This window comes from Dermacentor albipictus, chromosome 9 (genome assembly GCF_038994185.2).
Source record: "Dermacentor albipictus isolate Rhodes 1998 colony chromosome 9, USDA_Dalb.pri_finalv2, whole genome shotgun sequence".
Taxonomy (NCBI): Eukaryota; Metazoa; Arthropoda; class Arachnida; order Ixodida; family Ixodidae; genus Dermacentor; species Dermacentor albipictus.
The window spans coordinates 37,404,400-37,420,616 of record NC_091829.1 but is presented as its reverse complement, the minus strand read 5'-3'; the positions used below and the strand labels follow the sequence as shown (position 1 = coordinate 37,420,616).

The window sequence follows — 16,217 nt, the reverse complement described above, 5'->3', positions numbered from 1 at the left end:
TATATGAACGTTCACACGAGGAAACACAGCACCGCACCTTGGTTAAAAGGTGTGCGAACATGGTGGGATTCGAAAGTAGTTGGCTTTGCGCAAACTGAGGTGACAGTCTAGTCGGCTGTCTAAAACAAGCGTGTATCTTGCTGAATGGCTCGAAAGTATTCAGCAGAAGGTATTTGATCCGTGCGTTCGTTCTGGGAACCAGTGCCTCAGCGCAACAAGCGTTGATCTGAAGATGCAAAATCCTTTGGAACAGCCGCCACTTCCATGGCATCGGTCTTGCATTGCTGATACTCCAGTATGCGCGGTCATCGCCTGTATTCGCACAAAAGCGGATGCCTGATAATTTCGAATGGCGAATTCTAGAACCGAACACAGATCCTACCGCATAATCCGGAATTTCGCATAATTCGGAATTTCGCATATTCGCCTAAGCCCTCGAATAAATGTTTCGCGTAATCGTGTGTAGCAGGTGCAGCGATCGGCTTTAGCTCAGCTTCAGGGACGGTAAGACCCTCAGCGTCACCTGCACTAAATATTCGAAGCGACACGTGAACGGCGAGCGCCTTGTTGTCGTCCTGAATGCGGTTCTTTGCGTGTGACGCGTCGGTTCGATACGAGGACACTTAGGTTCCAGGCTGAAGGCCCGTAGACCGGATTCACAGGCAGCCTGAGTCGCCTCCTGCTTGACCCGCGAACTGGGATAGGTGTTGCATGGCTTTCGGGTCAGCTTGAACCTGGCCAGTGACCTGCACCTAAAGGCAGGCACATTCTTTCTCAAAAGTATACGGGCCACGGCGCTGCCTGCGAGCGCCAGGCTAACTACTGGCTTTTTAAGTGAGAATATTATTAAACTGAGCTGGCTGGTTCATCGCTGAAACGTCCCTAACACCGCGACATACATGTATATCTTCCTTAGTCCTTTGTTTTGCAGTTCACCTGTCCAAAACTCGCCTTTAGGTCAGTTTGTTTGGTATGCCATCAATTACAACGCGCTTGGGAAGGAAAATAACTCAGGAATGTGCCAACCAGATGACTAGATTGTCGGGAGCACCACGGGAACCGCGCCGCACACCCTAACGACATACAGTAAACCCTCGCTGCAGCAAAGTGACTAGACAGGAAATTGACTTCGCTATAAGGAGTATTTCGTTAAGAGCAAAGGTGCTACAGGAAAGCCCTATTAACGTGGGAGCATGAAAAAAACTTTGAATAAAGTGATATCTCGAATAAAGCGATTTTGTTATAACGAGGGTTTACTGCATATGGTGAAGGCGCGGAATCGTCGTCTTCATCATCATCAGCAGCAGCTTATGTTAGGTCCACTGCACGAATAAAGCCTCCCCCAGCGATCTGCAATTACCCCTGTCTTGCGCTAGCCGATTCCAACTTACGCCTGCAAATTTCCTCATTTCATCACCACACCTAGTCTTCTGCCGTGCTCAACTGCGCTTCCCTTCTCTTGGCACCCATGCTGTAACCCTAATGGTCCGCCGGTTATCTACTGTGCACGCTGCCGAGCTCTGTGTTTTTTCTCTTAATGTTATCTACAATGACGGCTATCCCCGTTTGCTTCCTGATCCAAACCGCACTCTTCCTGTCTCTTAATCTTGCGCCAAAAATTTTTCGTTCCATCGCTTTTTGCGCGGTCCTTAACTTGTTATCGAGCTTCATTGCTAACCTCCAAGTTATTGCGCCATATGTTAGCACAGGTAGAATGCACTGACTGTACACTTTTCAACGACAACGGTAAGCTCCCAGCCAGTATTTGGCAAAACCTGGTGCCTTGTGACTAATTGACCTGGATAAACGAATCTTTGTACAGACCCCAGAGGCTCACTGACCACCATGAATTTTTTTTTTTAATTGCCAGGCTACTGAACATTACCTCTGTATTCTGCATATTAATCTTCAACCCCACTCCTGGAGTTTCTTGGTTAAGATCCTCGATCATCCGTTGCATTTCATCTTCAGTGTTGCTTAACAGGACAATCTCATCTGCGAACCGAAGGTTAAGGCGTAGAGCAAGCCGTATATATTTTTGCAAAAGGCTATGCGTGGCTCGACGGTTCTGGGCATCGTAATGCCCAGAACCGTCGGCATCATAGTAATCGACCGAGCGAGTCGGAGCGGGTGCCCAAAACATCGCGATGACCCGCCGTGGTTGCTCAGTGGCTATGGTGTTAGGCTGCTGCGCACGAGGTCGCGGGATCGAATCCCGGCCATGGCGGCCGCATTTCGATGGAGGCGAAATGCGAAAACACCCGTGTACTTAGATTTAGGTGCACGTTAAAGATCCCCAGGTGGTCGAAATTTCCGGAGTCCTCCACTACGGCGTGCCTCATAATCAGAAAGTGGTTTTGGCACGTGAAACCCCAAATATTATTGCTGCCACGTGACCGCCTTTCGCGTCATGACGTGGCGACTGGTTATAGTGAACGTGTTTGCGCGCTATAATGTAGTTCGATATATCAAGTAATTCGAGCGTATCGAGTAACTTCGCCTATAACGAACTTTCACGCTTTTTTTGTCGTGACTTCGTAATATGCGGATATGTTATCTGCAGTAGAGTAGCGAAGCTAACAAGTAATCTGCCTACTAAACAGAAAGAAAGAAAGGACTGCGCGTAGTAGGCAGTAATCTTTGCTTATGCGGAGAACTGTTTCTCAGCGTCGCTATAAGAACGGCGTTATGGATGCGCGATATTGTGTAGAGCTGATCCAGTCCACTAGAAAAAGGAAGCTTGACAAAACAATTAAAAAAATACTAATAGAAAGGACGCTGCGCATGCAGCAATCAAGAAAGAGGATTCATGGCATTGGCAGAGCACTGCCAGATATATCCAATATCCAGTTCGTCATGAGAGAGTTATGTTACATGGGTATCGATCAGAAAATTTGGCGTGTTTGATATACGGAACAATTCCCCTCATTCGAGTTTAATATATTCAGGTTCGACTGTACACCTCCTGCGAAATGAAACCGAGGCTGCTTGTATGGAAAAGCGATTACAGTGAATCTTTTAGGGCGTCCCGAGGCCTGGCAATACCTTGCCTAGATCTCTTTAGTGATCCCGAACATTGATTTATCGCAAAAGAAAGAAATCGGAAATATTATTACATTCGTACTCCTTTTAGTTTCTGAGGCTAACGGCACCGTTGAGCGACCGTACGTTGGTAAGGTTGTGCATTCCATACACCCTACCCCAGCTGCCGGCCCTTCGTCGTTGTCCCGCAGGCTGGCTTATTCGGCGCGTTGCCGCTTGCGCGGGCTCTCGAGCTCCTGTCGCCATCTGGCGTCAACGTCAGAAACGAAAGGCCCCCCTCGACCCACGCCTCCGTCGCCTCCGCTGACCTCTTTCTGCTGCGGACGTCACGCTTTCACGTCGTCGTCGAGTCTTCGTCCTCCCGAGAGCTACCCGCGGAGCTCCTCTAGACGTCTGTTCTTAGCCTTTTTTTTGTGTGTGTGTTTTTTTTTTCAGCTCTCGCTTGCGGCGCACGCCAGGTGTCTCTCTTTAAATCGAAATCGGAGCGCCGAAATGCCAGGGCGGAGATCGGTTTTTATAATAAGGGGGCGGGGCGACGTACGCCTCCCCCCCCTTTCCTCTCCCCCCCCTCCCTCCCTCCTGCCGCGTCCCGGTCTGATCTCTTGGTTCGTTCTTTCCGTCAGATCGTTCGTTCCTTGCCTTGGCCTCGCCGTCTCCCAAGATTCGTCGGCCAAATCCGCGACGTTTCTTTTATTTTTCGTCCGTACGTCAATTGCGTCACCGAGGCGACACATTGGAAAGCCGGTCTCCTCGCCTTCCGATTTTTTTCCCCAGACGTTGTCAAGGGGTTTTAGCGCGTACGCGGTACGCTCAGCGACTGCTCGTGTGTGCGATTCCGAAGCAGCTTATCTCGCTTTGTGACGCTGATGGAGCTGACGAAAGACGAGATTTTGGAAAGGGCGCTGACGCGTTCAGTCGCTAGGTTTATTCGTCCTCGACGTCGAAGGGCGAGTGCTTAATCCTGCAGAAATAGCAAGCACCATTGAACGTCAAGAACAGTTAGCATAACTTGATCGTCATTATTTCTTGCCATGGATACTATACTCGTACAAAAAAGCGTTGTTTCAGTTAAAATGTAATTAATATAGTAATTAATTAGTATAAGTTTTATCCACTACTGAAACTTCACAACAGCCTGTCGAAAACGGTACAGTAATTTTGCGTTATGCTTCGTGCGTTTAATCAGCGTTTTGAGGTATAAAAGTCAGAGTATCGCTATGATACCTTGGACTTGAAGTATGATGTCTTGCAGGTTAAGAGAGCTCACATCGCCATCAGTGGGCAGTGTTAAGTAGCAGGGAGTCGGCATTTGTTTGCGGTTGCATTTAAATCGGTTGAATTCGACGTTCGCTTCACTGTAAACATCTGAACCACGTGTGCTAGTCCTAGCTGTGCAATCTGAAGGGCGTTGTAGCCTTGTACAAACCACCCCAGTGAGGGTTCTGAACTGTTCTGTAGCGCTAAAAATACACAGAAGGAAGAAGAGGTTGCTAAAGACGACTGGCGACGCCACGTTAAATTTCATGCAGTAGAATCTCGTGACGCCATGTGTTTCGATAGCGCCGGCTCAGGATTAGATCAGTTATCAACAAAAAGAGTAGATTGTGTACTAAGGAGCCAAATGGTCTGCGGATGAAGTTTCAAAAACGTTTTCTTTCTGCCTTTTTTTTTCTTTTTTTCCTGCGCCTGTTCTTGTGTGGAAGTTGAGAAACACGACTATCCAAGACATTCACGTTTCTTAAAGTAGCGCTGACATGACATTTCCGAATTGTCCTTTTCTTGCGTGCAATGAAGATCCAAAGCCTCTTTAGCTGTAGAAAAAAAAAATACTGGCAATCGTCACAGTGCCCTAGCTGGCTAAAACCATTTACTGAAATGTTTGTTTGCACGAACCAGGGCCCGTATTCATAAAACCTTCTTACGCTGTAATTTTTCGTAAGAACCAATTCCAGTCAATCCTGAGGATGGACGTATTATTAGCGAAGGCAGCTTCTGCTTTCGTTCCTAGAAGGTCGACGTATGGTGGCGTAATTGTACATTGTACGATACATTGTACGATACATTCGACCATATCTCGCTTACACAAGACACTGTTAATTTAGAATCCGCTTGCGCAACAGTCACTTGTGTATGACCGGCAGTTTCGACGAGGGCTTAGATAACATAATTTGTACTTGTAGTCGCTTTACAGTGTTAATGCCTGTTTTGAGGAATGCTTTTTAAAAAATTCGCCAAGACAACGCGACTACAGGTACTGAACGGTCTTGAACCCTGGCCATGTCCGGAATATGCTTTCCATTCCATTCACCACCTAATCACCTGCCATCCTGAACTGCGCTTCCCTTCCTTTGGTACCCACTCCGTAACTCCAATAGATCACCGCTTATCTGCTGTACGCAATATAGCTCTCCAACTCCATTTCATTCCCCTTAATCTCACTTGGAACATCTGCTACACCGGTTTGCAGCCTATAATCTGCACCGCTGTCTTCCTGTCCCTTAAGGCTATATATACGCCTATTATTTTTCGTTTCATACCTCGCTGCGGTGGTGGTAGAAACATTTTATTCAAGAAGTTAACAGACAGTTGCTTGCAGTGCGCCTGAGTGGCAGCCCCTAGTCCGGGGCGCCATCTGAGATGGCCCGGGCTCGCGCCACCACACTCAAGGAACGTTGAGTTGCCAAGGTAGAGCAGCCGAGCAAGTACTCCTTCGACGCCTCTCTAGTAGGGATGGGGAAAGGGGATGAGAAATAGAGTAGAGTAGCGGGGCGCGGTTCTTAAGCTTCTTAACCTTCTTTGTTAGCCTCCCAGTTTGTGGAAGTACTGGTAGAACGCGTAAATGATTGTACATTTTTCTTTCTTTAAGGATAGGGATAAGTTGCTGGTCATGAATCGGTACAGGCTGGTCGAAGGCAATCCAATGCACATTTCTTTTTTTTTTACTTCCCTGGATTTTCTTCTCGTGATTCAGGTCCCGCGCCCTGTGACTGCCGGTACTGTACTTCAACTTTATTTTCTTTTTGTGCTCCTGGCTTGTTGCGTAATACGCGCAAACCTATCGTCCAGCTAACGCCCGTACCGTGCCGCGCGCGCTCTGTCCACCTCATTCTCCTCTCACTAAAGGAGGAGGAGGAGGAGGACGGTGGAGAGAGAACATCGTTATGCAGGCGCGTAATTTAGCGTGTATGTATACGTGTTGTTGTACGCTCGCGGGGACGGTGGGGTTCACTCACGTGGCTCTCGCTTCGCGGGCGTAGTCTCGCGTTCCTTTGCTTCTTTTGTTTGTTTGTTTGTTTGTTTTGTTTCTCTTTCCTGATCCCACTTGCCCGGCGCGTTGCGGTGCACATACTCGGCGTATGCTGTACACACGCGTGTATGGTGTACGCACAGGAGGACATCGTGCGCGCGCTCTTGTACATGTAGCCAGAGGCGAGTTCGACAGAAAAAAAAAAAAAAAGAAACCTGCCGTGTTCGGTGCGGTAAGCCACCGTTGCCGTCTCGGCTGCAGCCGCGGCGCTGTAGCCGGAGCGGACTACACGAAGTAGTAAGGTAAGACGACGAGGGAGGGGAGGGGGGGCAGAAAAAAAAAAAAGAAACTGAGAAGAACAGACACCTGGGAAGTGGAATGGAAGGCAGACCCTTTCCGGCGCTCGCAGCGTCTTGTAGTGTATAGTAGTCCCCCGGGCGGGCCCGCCGACCGCTATGGGAATAAATTGGTGCGACGATCCTCTTTACTCATTCCAATCAGCCCTCCCCGGTTCTTAAATTAATGAAGCGACGGCCGCGCGCGCCGCATATTCCATACCACAGCTCGTTTCTCTCTCTCTCTCTTCCTTCTTTACTCCATTACTTGTTGTTCTTTTTTTTGTTTCTTCTGGCCGTGAGTTCCTTAGTTTCGCATTGCGTGGACGCTGTCGTAGACGTCGGTGTTGCTGCTGCTGCTGCGCGGTCAGCCCGCGTTGGAGAGTTGCGGCGGCTGCTGCAACCGTGCAAACTGCTGCTGGCTGTTGGTTGTCGCTGGTTAGCGCGAATCTCCCTCTTCATTCACTCGGGTTCGTTCGGCGGCGGCTAAAGCGGTTCTCAGCTTCTTGTTTGCTTGTTTTTGTTTTCCGTACCGGTTCGGCGGCGCGCTGTAGTAAGGGCGTATGCCGCGGTGTAAGGCGCTAGAAAAAAGCAGCAGAACAAAAAAAAAAAGACATGAAAATGCACTGAGAACAATCAGGAACGTGAGCGTTCTCTTTAATTTCTCCTGGGCGTCTTCTGGTGCCGCGTTTACTCGTTTTCGATGTTGGTTTTCTCGTCGGCCACGCTGCATGCGGCATGCCACGACGCGCTGAATCTGGCACGCCCTGTGGCCCGGGTTCCTTGCGTGCCGCTCCTCGCATTTTGCGTGGAAAAAAAAAAAAAACAGGTTCTCTTCCTTCCTCCCCGTATATATGCGTTCGTTCACGCAGTGTCGCTGCTCTTCGTCGTTAGTTGCTTGCGTTTGTACGCGCGCGTATGCCCGCGTAATATGTCTCGGGATCTCTATTAAAAAAAAGTTCGTTATCGGCTCCTCGCGCGCGGTCAGCCAGAAACCGGTGCTTCGCACTTCGGCCATTATACTATAGCGCGTTCCTCCGGACGCGTTCCATTCAGGCAGTAAAAAAAAAAATTATTCTTTTTTTGTCGTTCTACTTACTCCTTGCGGTTATTCTTCTTCTCTTGTTGAGGGGAAGAGGGAGTTCTCGATTTTCGTATAGCGTTCGTGAGATTAAACTTGCTTTTTTTTTCCGTTTGCCCGTTCACTTTTAGTGTACCAACGATCCGGTATTGCGAAACGGGTTCGGGCTCGAACGTCCGTGTAAGGCACTATTTTTCCACGCGCAATATTCGGGTGCTAAGTGGGTGCAGCGCCAGCGGCGTCATGCACTCGCTTGCGTTCACGCGCGATGATGTGTACACAGACAGGTCCGATGATGAAGCGAGCCACGCTGCGTGACCAGTTAAAAGAATCTATATAGAACCTCACAGCGCATCGTCTTCTCGCGAGGCTGCTGCTGGCGAAAGGTTTTTGTCTTTTATTGTCTTCCAAAATTAATTTGGCGTCAATGGAGGCCTTTGATGATATTTATGCTCTTGCAAATGCTTGGTTATGAATTGCCCGGAAACCGGGGCTAATAGACTTCACGCAGAGACTCGTATGTTACCCACCACGCCCCTTTGACACAGGTACACCAGCACAGATTCAATGATGCTGTATACCTGTATTGGCATTCAATATTCCAATATCTGATCAACTCAGTTCGCCGCAGGGGATTCTGGGACTCGCGCGCCAGCCTATCATAGGCGGCGAGGACGAGGAGAGGGCGTTCGGTTGTCCGTATAGTCTGCTGCTATAGTCCACCAGCGCGCGGATTGTGTTGAACGGACGGATTACCGGATGGATTAGCGGTTCGAGAGATTAGCGGTTCGCAGTGGCCAAGGCGTTCGTTATTCGCCGGGACACGAAGCCGTGGCAGTCCTCGTCAAAAGATTTGGCCGGCACAACGACACTTAGCATTTCAATGTACTACGTATATACAGTCAGCGAGACGGCACTGCAAGTAATATAGACGTAGCTATCTATGAATCTCTGTGGTCTTGCGCAACTTTCCGCATTCGCAACTTGATTTCCACTCAAACTTAGTAACTATCGTGCCTTCCTCCTCCTCCTCCTCCTCCTCCTCCTCCTCCTCCTCCTCCTCCTCCTCCTCCTCCATCTTCCTCCCGGAATAATTTCGTCCTCCAGGGGTTCTGCACGCGCGTGCGCCTAACTCCAAGTACACGAGCCTTTTCGTTCTTTCTTTCTTTCTTTCTTTCTTTCTTTGCATCTTGCCTCTATCGGCCAATTGAGGGCCGCCCCGGCTGGAAATCGAACCCGTGACCTTCTGCTCACGCCGCAGATACATGTCGCATATAGCCAGCCTCTGAGAGCAGCCGACGGTCCACATGGGTGCGACGGATACATGTCTCAACGCCTCGCGTAAATTGGAGCCGGCCGCGCGGTCGGGTGCCTCGCGCTTCATAAGTCTTGCATGGCTATGTAGGAGCCGTACGCGCGGTGATTCTCCGTTGCGCCGCTGTGCGTAATGCGCGATGGTATATTTCCTTGTTTTTTTTTTTCATCTATACCTGCGCGTGCTTGCACGTGCGATTGCTCTGACGCAAACCACACGTTTATATGTCTGGGCGTTCCTGCGTGTTGCCCTTCTCTCAGGTGTACGGCAAGAAGTATAGTGGTGTAAGAAGAAGCAGAAGAAGAAGGAGGAGGAGGGCCTCCTGCATTTATCGTTCGGGGCGTTTTAATTGTTCGTCCGGCGGCCGCCGCTGCCACTGACCGGCCGAATAAAACGACCACGCCTTTACGCTACATGGAGGGGTAAGGCACGTGGGAAGCATACACCTCGAGTTCCTCCCCTCCCTTTCCACCGTTTCCTTCCTTCCGATACATACGAGTGCCCGTGCTTCTTTTCTTTCTTTTCTTTTTGCTTACCAGGCTGGACGTGGCACGGATGAGAGCTGCCGCCATCACGGAATTGATAATGAAGCGGGCGTATCGCGTCTCAGAGCCCGCAACCTTGGCGCGGAAGCTGTATTGCGCGTTATCTCCATCCGCGACGCGGTTACAAATTGCCGATAGAACCGATTCCGCCGGCAATGGAGGCTCGAGGGGGGGGGGAGAGCTCACCCGGGGGGCGCGCACTGGCGCGAGCTCCGAAGCCTGCACGATGGCCGGGAGTAACCCGAACTAAACGACGATATATAGTTAAGGCGTCGTGGGAGGGCTCGTTCCTTAATTGAGGGGAGAAGGAGAGCGCGAGAAAGAACGAACGAAAGCTTGGAGTTTCCTCGCAAGAAAAAAAAAAAAATTACGAGAAGGGACTTTGGCGTTAAGATCATGCGGCTATGCCATGGGAGTGCATGGTTATAATGTACGGATTTGTCTAATTTTCGTTCTTATGGGTTCAAGGGGCTCTTGTGACGCTGTTTATTAAGCCTTGGAGTTATAAATTTCCGAGTTTTCCTAGTTTTCCCAACGCAGCGAGGCCAGTAGTCTCTGTGTGTGCATGCGTAATCATGGCGAATTGTTGCATTTTTAATTCGATGTCTTGTTAAGAAGAAAGTATCAACTTGCAGAAGTCGCTTGAAGCAAGCTGAAGGACGAAGTGCAGGCAAATACGTATATACTGGTCATCGTTTCCACGCAGGTACAACCGCCTATGCTTGAATCTGGACGGTAGCGCTAGAGTTCCCTCTAATTTCTATAGAAAACTTAATGGCTGAAAATGCTTCTATCACGTGACGCTATATGCCGACTAGCTTGAAGTAACACAGGAGCTACGGGACAAAACGTGGCGAGAAGGACCATAAGTAATGACAAGGAGGATGGCATCTCCCCGTGACTGACACGAGGCTACAAAGCACAACAAACCACCGCGTGTATAGCTTAGTGGCTATGGCGCTGCGTGGCTAAACACGAGGCTCGGGGTTCGAATCCCGGCCACGACGGCCGCATCTCGATGCGTGCGATATGTAAAAAAAAAAAAGAAAAGAACGCTCGTGTGCTCAAATGCACTTGAGTGTACAGTCGCGGACAGAATAAAATGGACCACGGGATCTCCGAAAACGTTCAAATCCCTCAGCAGCCTGTAGCAGTAAACAGCAAAACTACCCACGGCAACGTTGTTAGCATATTCTAGTCGAGGTCCAAAATGCAAATACCAGATTGCGTGTTGAGGTTGCGGAGATATTCAGCTTTTTCTTAGATTTCATGGTCCGTAATATTCTGTCCGCGACTGTACGTTACAAAGCCTACAGGTAGTCGAAATCAATCCGGGGTCCCCCACTACGGCGTGCCTCATAACCGGATGGAACTTTTGTCGCGCAAGACCCTAGATTATTATTATTTTATTTTTCTAAGGACTGTTCTCGGATGGCACAGCGACCGTTCTGAATGCTGTTGGTCGGTTCTAATCAAGAGTCGCTCGAACCCTGAATGAATAAAATCAGCTCTGCGTAAATATAAGAGACGAGGAGAAATTTTTGCGAAGATGGAAGATTCTCACATGTCCACCCGAGAAATTATCGTTTACCCAGTAAAGAAAGAGCCTTCGCAGTTGAAGAAAAAAATCGTCCTGGTCCGAGGTGCGAACCTCGGACCAACGCCTTTCTCGCTCCGGTCGCCTTGTTGTGTGTGGTCTTATACTGAATTCAGCACAACTGATTTACTCGCTCCATGTTCGTGTTCTTCGAGTCATCGACTGATTCGGCGTGACCCTGCCGTATCTGCTAGATTCCTGCTAAGCTAAAACTGTAGAAGGACCACCCAGCAAAGCGAATGGTTGAGGCTTCTATACCTCCGAACCAGCACGAATTTTTCTTCGACAGCGAATCTTTCTCTCTAGGAAGCCCTTTCTTGGTTTCTTTCGTGGCTTCGTGCTATTCTCGGGTATAGTGACAATTTATCCAGGTTATGAAATTTCCCCAACCTTGTGGATTTTTTGCTGAATAAACTGTTTACACGCCTGTTACCAGTATTCAGACGGAGTCCATTTGCGCACTTTGTCTGATTTCTTGGACACAAATGACAACTTTTCGCACACGGTCAAGTAACATCACCCAGAAAAAGTAATATGGGCAAGACATTGGGTACTTAGTATAGGCTGTAACAAGCGCTCAAATGCCTGTCAAGTATCGAAGCCGAACTAGCTGGAACAACTGTGTGGCCCTCCTTAGTAGATTGTAAAGAAAAAAAGAAGAGAAGCGCTGCATATTTGAATCGCCTAGCCCTGAGTAGATTCTGCGCCCAATAATTTCCAAACACAACCCTTCAGTAAAGAAGGGTCAGGAGCCTCGTGCTGCTTGCATAAGAATGCACGTGATGCAATTCTCGACTACCTCATTATGCCTCTAGGTAAGCTGTGATATCGGATGTAAACGTAGTTACTAGTCTAAGTAATGAAAATGGCTGCGCTGTTTTAATGTTTTGGCATTTCTTTTTTTGCGAAGTCCAAAGGTAGCATCAATCGGAATAAAACCGACAGGAACAACTTTCAAGTCACTGCGGCGCGCTATCAGTTAGCCCAATGTGTGGTAGTCCTGTCAGTTATCCTGCTCGTTCCATGGCCTCCAAGATTCACGGTCTCTCGCGTGCACCGCTGGATGTCACAGACCATGCTGAGCAGGAACTTCGCAACGTCAATCAACCATAAATAAATAAATACATCAATTGATTGATTGATTGATTGATTGATTGATTGATTGATTGATTGATGCTATGGTGCAGCTCAATGTCACAGGCCATGCTGAGCTGGAGCTTCGCAACGTCAGCCAACCATCCGTCAATCGATCAATCGATCGATCGATCGATCGAGCAATCAAATCTCGGCTCTGGAGCACCGATGTATTAACGAGGGCGCCATCACGAGAGCCACGCATCTGCTGGTTCCCAAGCTTGCAACGACTTCGGAACTTTTGATAGCAGGCGTACACGGCAATCAAAGATGCGTGCAAAGACCCAGCGGACGAACCGGAAACGGCGTGCAGAACACCACGACTCGAGGGGTGCGGCTGCTGTTCGAGGCGCCCTCTGTTTCGCTGCAGCGAGCGTTCGTGCCGTGCTGCGCCAAGTCGACGACTGCCCTCACACGTCGTGCTCGCTGGTGCCGTCGCTCACCATCGTTTACGCGCTTCGGCGGCAACGACAGCGCGAGCTCTCTCGATTACGTAAAGGCGGACACCACGTCACGTACGCGCGTGTAAAAGTGCACACGGAGGATTAGACGCCGGGAGACGCAGTGTTGTTCTCAAGGCCTCGCGCTATTTCCCACATCTGTATGTAACTCGAGAAAATGCGCACCCTGCGTTAGGGGCGAGGTTTGAGAATGCGTGCTTCGCCGGCGCGGCTCTTTGGGCAACAGTTGCAAACGCACAAACGAAACGAACCGGTCTAGCATAACTAGCTAGCTTTGCGCCGCGAAAAAAACAGAAACGCAAAGTGCTGCTCAGGAAAACGACACAAACTCGTGTGCGCGCGTGCGACGCATACTATACACGTGCCGCGCGCGGCGTTGCTTTTGCCATCACTCAGGCAGCTTGAGCGCGCATATATACCCTACAGACACGGACGGACGCCCCCCCAACTCCGTGGCCAACGGGTAATTACGGCCAATTTGAAGCGTCCGGCCGGTCGGCCGCGGGTCGGTTCTTCTTTTAAAGGGTGCAACACGTACGTACAGACACACACGTACAGACACACACGCGCGAGTGCGCGCGTGATTTCTCCGACTGCTCGTGCGATGCGCTCGCGTGCCTATGGCCTCTAGCAGGTTTTTTTTTCTTTGCAATACCTCCCGTACCCGCCCGTATATCCCGATCTGCTATGCGATCCGCGCAGCGCCTCCCCCCTTCCTGCGGAGAGTGCAACGATCCGCGCGGTCCCGCAGCCGAAACCGTTATGTAGCCTCCGCTAGCAACGAGTAAACGGTTGGGTCTTGTGGCCTCGCTCGATTACTGGAAACCCTCGTTGTAACGAAATCGCTTTATTCGAAATATCGCTTTACTCGAAGCTTTTTGGCGGTCCTGACCGCAATGCGTGCATATTTTGGTCCTTATTACTTGAAAGTGTAGCGCGTGAACTTTGGCCGCGTGGCGTTTTCCTGAAGCGCACCTAAAGCGCAGTATGCTAGCGTTACTGATATTAGTATATGGGATGTGGAACAGCCTTTTTTTGCCTGATGGCGTCAAGCCACACGTGGACTTAGGATAGCCGGCACATGGCTAATAAATCCTCGTATGCTACCTAATGGTACGAAGGCTACATTCTTGTTCACGCTCTATGTCAAGGGCATAGAACGACTACCGGAAAACTGTGAATTAGGTGTTGGTCTGTCTTAGGTCTGTAATAGGCAATGGGTGAAACGGAAAGTCCCTGTGCTGATGTATGCGGACGGCATAGTGCCTGCTGCTAGAGGACAATGCAAGACGTTTACGGAGACTTGCGAATATGTGTGGTAATGCAGCAGCAAATCTAGGCCTTAAATTCTGCACACCGAAATAGGAAATTATAATCTTTATTGAAAAAACGAGTGATGACGTGGTATCAATTCAAGAGCAAGTCATACCCATAGTCAAGCGATATGATTATCTGGGTGTATACATAAGCGAAAGAAAGACATAGGCGCCCACCAAGGAAATGCAAATATGAAGGCGAAGCGTAGTGCAGCAATAATGAAACCTAGAGCATTTTGGGGCCACGGTAAATATGAGATAGTGTGTGGAATCTGGAAATGCGCAAAGGTACCAGCCCTAACGTTCGAAAATGCCATTATGTGCTCAAAATCGGTGATGCAGTCTGGGTTGGAAGTTAACCAAAGATAGGTAAGCCAGTTGGCTTTGGGAGCACGCGGTAAATTAACAAATGAGGCTGTGCAGGTCGACCTAGGTTGGGTCTCTTTTCAAGTCGAAGATGCGCAGAGCAAGAGTGGTTTTGAAGAAAAACTCAGGAACATGGATGAAAATAAATGGGCGGCCATAGTGCACAAGTATAGGTACCTGAAAAGCGTCGACACGGAATGGAGGAAGAGGCCAAGAAAGTTATCAACGAAGCATAGGGTAATTGAAAGTGTACATGCACAACCAGGAGTCCTCAGACAGAAAGTTAGAGAAGCAGATACAGCGAATTAGATGAAAAGAATGGAAACAAAAATGACCATGGAGATTTACAAAGAATGGGAAGAAAGCAACTAGAATGGAAAATGTGCACTACAACACAAAAGCCTGTGCCCTGATATGTGAGGCTCGAACCGGTTGCGTAAGGACAAAAACATACCGGAGAAAATATTCGCAAGAAGATGAGGCATGCGTCCGCCGCAGCAAAAATCCGGAGGCAGCTCAGCAAATCCTAATGGAATGCGAAGGAATTCACCCAGTGAGACCCGGAGGTAACTTACACCTTCCAGTAGCGCTTGGATTAAATGTGGACACTAGCATTAACCTGTCAGCAGTCGAAGTAAGCAAGACATGTTTGCAATATCGGTGGGAAGAACGCTAGGAAGAGATTGGCTAAGAGGCATAGGTAACGGTACACGGTAGAAATATAAGTTTTGAGGAAGAAAAAAACAAACAAAAAATATTAGAGAGATGTAGGCAATATGCTAGACTGAAATTCATGTACAGCATACCTGATTAGCAGAGGCAGACTAGGTGAATAATTTAATACGACTTTTCTCTCATTCTGACTGCAAGAATGTAACGAAAACGTTTTAATACGGTTCCGCAGGCGTCTGACTTCGTATACGGGACGAATATTCTACGAAGTGGCTTCCCAGGTAAATCTGAAAAGGAGTCAAGGCAGTGCGCAACAGGGTGTGTCTCAAACGTGGCGGCTACGACGCGCTTTCGGCTCTGCAATCACATCCGGCGTTTGCAGCGCGTAAAATAATGGCCTTCGAGATCGGCTTCTCTTACTGAGAGGGAGTCCTCGCTGGGGCGTATGCACGTGGGTGTATATTTGCACACCACCTACATAATGCACAGATATCTCAGGATCGTTTAGGCAGGTGTAATGTTGTTGTTCTGTATACTCGAGTGACCCGCCGTGGTTGCTTAGTGGCTGTGGTGTTGGGCTGCTAAGCACGATGTCGCTAGATGAAATCCCGGCCACTGCGGCCGCATCTCGATGGGGGCCAAAGGCGAAAACGCCCGCGTACTTCGGTTTAGGTGCACGTTGAAGAAGCCCAGGGAGTCTAAATTATTCCGGAGTGCCTAACTACGGCGTGCCTCATAAATGGATTGGTATTTTGGCACGTAAAACCCCATAATTTAATTAAACAATGTTTATACTGTAGTGTACGTCACCTAACAAAGATGTCGCCACCAGCGCGGCAGGCCACTTTTACGTCTGCAGTGTTCGGGTATTTTGTAAACTTAAAATACTTCTACCAGAAGGATAACGGTCTTTACGCTCATTTTCGCCTTACGCAACGTACAACACCGAGAATCAGCGCTTCGACGGACATCACACCAGTATGGTCAGAAACGATTCGACGGTAAAATAACGCCATCGGTAGGTGCGCGTCATCATTCCTTTCGTCAGATGCGCCTCCGCTGGCTGCAGTGGTAGCCGCTCGAATATGGACTCACATAGAAACGTA

At 49.1% G+C, this 16,217-nt stretch overlaps 1 protein-coding gene across 3 annotated transcripts in view; it reads left to right on the top strand.

Moving 5' to 3' along the window:
• Positions 1-16,217, top strand: part of LOC135906461 (uncharacterized) — a 541,800-nt gene that overhangs the window by 239,538 nt on the left and 286,045 nt on the right. The window lies entirely within an intron of this gene.